The following is a 4,499-nucleotide window of genomic DNA, read 5'->3' as shown; positions in this document are numbered from 1 at the left end:
ACAATAATATTTTAATAAATATATTATTAACATTTTTTGAAAGAAATATCAATATAGCAGGACTGTCCTGGGGGGGAGCATGACCAGTATTTCTTTACACTTTTAAATTTGACCCCATAGTCTACAACCATGCTACCCTGAACAAGCCTGATCCCATCTGATCGCAGAAGCTAAGCAGGGTCGGGCCTGGTTAGTACTTGGATGGTAGACCACCGAGGAATACCAGGTGCTGTAGGTGTAAAAAAATAAAGGATTGTAAGGTGACAAGGTCCTTGCAATCTGTGAGGTCAACCAAGGGTTGCCTCGCCTAAAAAATAGAAATAAAAATAAAAAATAAATAAAAATAAATTTGACCCAATAAAGTATGCTGTTTAGTTAAGTTGGTTAAATAAGATGTGACATTGCAGACAAAATTGCACGGTAAATATTATAAGACAGTAAATTAAGGATATGGAGTAAATTGACAAATCAGATTTCATTGCACTTCATAACAGTAAAAAGGGAGAAGAAATTATAATCTACAATATATTTTAAATTATTGAAGATGTAATTGACTTTTGAAAACATTGCAGTTTCATACGTGGGGAAATCGTATCTGGTTCTGATTTTCATGGGAGGCTAATGTCCTCACAGGAAGGTTCTCATGCACTAACTTTGCAGCTGGGGAAACCTGTGTAGGTTCTTTTTCTGTTTCTGGTGATGAACTGCAGTTGTAGTTTCTATTGCTCGTTCACAATTTTTTTCTTTTATTGTGTTTTTGTGGCCAAATATGGTTCCTCTAGTTGTAATTCTTGCATGCACTATTGCTAAAATTACATAATGCATGAATGATTTTTTAAAAAAGTTTAAGTGGTGCTTGTTATTGGACTAGCCAACAACTTGACATTCATTTTGCCTTTAATAAATTCTTCTTTGAATATTATATGTTCAAGCCTATTGTTTTATTCAGAAAGAAAAATCAGTGATAAATTGAATTTGTAAGTATCTTTTAAAAAATATAGTTATAGAACTTTTAAGGTTTCATATACTTGGTTCATTGTTTATTATGTTCCTGGAATACTTCAATACATTTTAGACTTAATTTATGAAGTCATATTTTGAACATGAAACCATGGTTCAGTGTGTTAAACCCACACACACATTTACATACATTCTGCAATTTTATTTTTTAAACTTTCCCTCATCACTCTGCTAGTTTGTCACAATATTATGGTAAGAAAGTAACAACTCCTGGGAAGATGCACCGTGGAAAGAATAAGTAGTTCAATTTAAAGTAGTTTAGGACTAATGAACAAGCTTTGTCTTTAGTTTAGATAATATCTGTTTTCATGTAAATATGTGATTCTTCACTAAAGAAACATCTAAATGTTGATTATATATTATTTTTGGATGAGAATAGGAGAAATTATACTCTTGTTGCTTCTACTGTAAGCTTTGTTTTTTTTTTTCAATCTTAAGACTTTTTAAAAAATTTAGAGATATAATTAACATATAACATTATATTAGTTTTAGGTATACAACATAATGATTCAATATTTGAAATGATATCCACATGTCTAGTCACCATACAAAGTTACAAATTTTTTTATGTGATGAGAACTTTTTAAGATTTACTCTTACCAACTTTCAAATATGCAATACAGCATTATTAAATATAGTTACCATGATGTACATTACATCCCCATGACTTATGTTATAACTGGAAGTTTATACGTCTTGACCCCCTTCACCTAACCCATCCTAACCCACCCTCCCCTATGACAGTCACCAGTATATTGTCTGTATCTATGAGTTTTGGTTTGTTTGTTTGTTTGTTTTAGATTTCACATCTATGAAGTCACAGGGTATTTATTTATCCTCTGTCTTATTTCACTTAGCATAATATCTTCAAGGTCCTGTAAGCTTTGCTAATAGAAAACTGTTCTGTCCTTTATATGCATTGCAGACTATTCTCTCTTTCTAGGTCATTCTCTGGATGTTGGTAAAACTCCTGTTCATAGGGGTATGTGTGGGGATGTGTGTGTGTTCCCCTGAAAGAACAATTGTCAGTTACCTTCTTTGCTCTTATTAGTCTGCTCGATTTAACTGTGCTTAGTTTCTCTTTAAGGCAGTGCTTGGCATGAGGCATTGAAACTGACATTTTGTTAGGAAGTACCTCACAATAGGACCTCTATTTCGGCAGCTGAGCCCCACTTCACTTAAGAATCCCTCACTACTGGTTTCACAACCTTGGGGTATACTTTTCCCATGACTGTCAAACAGAAGCCATGAAGCAGAATAGAAATTATTTGAAATAAGGGTATAGACTTTTTCAGTTGTTAAAGATTTGCAGCCTTGGAGAACAAGTATAGTGAAGATTAGAATTACATATGGCCACATTATACCTTAGATTAGTAATGCATGTGGGTTATTTTTTTTAATGTTTATGAGCTCTAGTTTTTCTTTTAATAATTTTCTCGTTCTTATGATATGATCGGGACTATGCTTTTAATTAGTATTAGATTGGAATTTTTTAGCTAGCTTTATTGAGGTGTAAATTATATACATAAAATTCACCAATTTTAAATGTACAGTCGGATGAGTTTTGATATATGTATATGGCTGTGTAACCATCACCACCATCAAGAGATGTAACATTTCCATCACTCCCCAAATTCCCTTGGCAGTTAATTCCCTCCTACCACCCCTGGCTCTGGGTGCTTTCTGTCATGATAATTTTGTCCGTTTTAGTATTTCATATAAATTGAATAATACAGTATTTATTCTTCTGTGTTAGGCTTTTTTGATCTGCATTATGTTTCAGTATTCACCCGTGTCACTTCATATATTAGTAGTTCATTTTTTCTATTGTTTCCATTGTATGCATGCACCACAGTTTATCCAGTTCATACTTGATGGACATTTAGATTGTTTTCAGTATTTAGCTATGTAGATGAAATTACCTTAAACATTTGGATACATATCTATAAATGGGATTGATGGGTTGTATGGTAAGTATGTTTAAAGTGTTTAATTTTATTAGAAAATTCCAAACTATTTCTAAAGTGGTAGGCCCTTTTGCATTTTCACCACTAGTATATGAGTTACTCTTCAACCTTGTCAAAAGTTAATATTGTCAGTTTTATCTTTTTAAAATTGAGATAAAGTTGACATATAGCATTATATTAGCTACAGATGTGCAACTTAATGATTCAATATTTGTATACACTGTGAAATGATTACCACAATAAGTCTAGGTAACATCCAGTATCACACACAGTTACATAATTTTTTTTCTTGTGATGAGAACTTTTAAGATCTACTCTCTTAGACTTAAAATTTAACCACTCTAAGGAGTGTATGATGACATCTCATTGCGCTTTTAATTTCCATTTCCCTAATGACGAATGATGTTGAGTATCTTTTCAGTCCTTGTGATTCACATATCTTCATTGATAAAGTGTTCATATTCTTTTCCAATAAAAGAATTGGGTTGTTTGTGTTCTTGTTATTGGGCTTCGTGAATTCTATATATATTCTTCAGATAATTAGTTATATAGATTTGTGTGTGTGTATTCATACATATATATATATATACGCATCCATACACACACACACACACACACACGCATATGTGGATGCATAGGTGTGTGTGTGTTTTGCAAACATTTTCTCTTGAGCTTACCTTTTTGTTGTTTTAATGATACCTTTTGAAGAGCAAGTTTTATATTTTGATTAAGTTCATTTTATCAGTTTTTTCTTTTATGGTTTATTTTCTATCCAAGGAATATTTGCTTAACAAAGAATTTCTCCTGTATTGTTAGCTCTTTCTTATCTCTATGACCCATTTTGAGTTAATTTTAATATATGGTGTAAGGTAAAGTTCAACATTTGTTTTTTTCTGTATTGATTTCCAGTTGTTTCAGCACCACTAGTAGAAAAGCTTATTCTTTCCCCATTAGATTACATTGGCACCTTGTTGAAAATCATTTGATCGTATAAGCATGAGTATATTTCTATATTTTGTTCCATTGATACATATATATGTCTTTATAACAATACCACCCTCTCTTGATTACTGTAGCTTCATAATAAGTTTTGAAATCAGGTAGTGTGTTTCAACTTTGATCTTTATTCAAAATTGTTTTGGCTTATCTAGGTCATTGTATTTCTATCTATGTGTGTTTCAACTTTGATCTTTATTCAAAATTGTTTTGGCTTATCTAGGTCATTGTATTTCTATATATATTTTAGAATCAGCTTGTTGATTTCTACAAAGAAGTCTGCCAGAATTTGGGATTGCGTTGAATGTATAGATCAACTCAGAATTGATACCTTAAGAATATTGAGTCTTTTAATCCACAAACATATATGTATAGCTAATTTATTGAGGTCTTTTAAAATTTCTCTCAGCAATGTTTTATAGTTTTCACTGTGGAGATTTTTCACATATTTCATTTTATTTATTTCTAAGTATTTTATGTTTTTGATGCTTTAATAAGTAGCATTAAATTTTTTTG

At 31.5% G+C, this 4,499-nt stretch overlaps 1 protein-coding gene and 1 pseudogene across 1 annotated transcript in view; both read left to right on the top strand.

Moving 5' to 3' along the window:
- PRIM2 (DNA primase subunit 2) overlaps positions 1–4,499 on the top strand; it is a 244,155-nt gene that overhangs the window by 63,716 nt on the left and 175,940 nt on the right. The gene's annotated exons all lie outside the window — the stretch shown is intronic.
- On the top strand, positions 120–238 carry LOC112474782 (annotated as a pseudogene).

Source organism: Pteropus alecto, unplaced genomic scaffold, assembly GCF_000325575.1.
Source record: "Pteropus alecto unplaced genomic scaffold, ASM32557v1 scaffold7, whole genome shotgun sequence".
Lineage (NCBI taxonomy): Eukaryota > Metazoa > Chordata > Mammalia > Chiroptera > Pteropodidae > Pteropus > Pteropus alecto.
The sequence above is the reverse complement of the archived record's forward strand: the minus strand, read 5'-3'. Positions and strand labels throughout refer to the sequence as shown.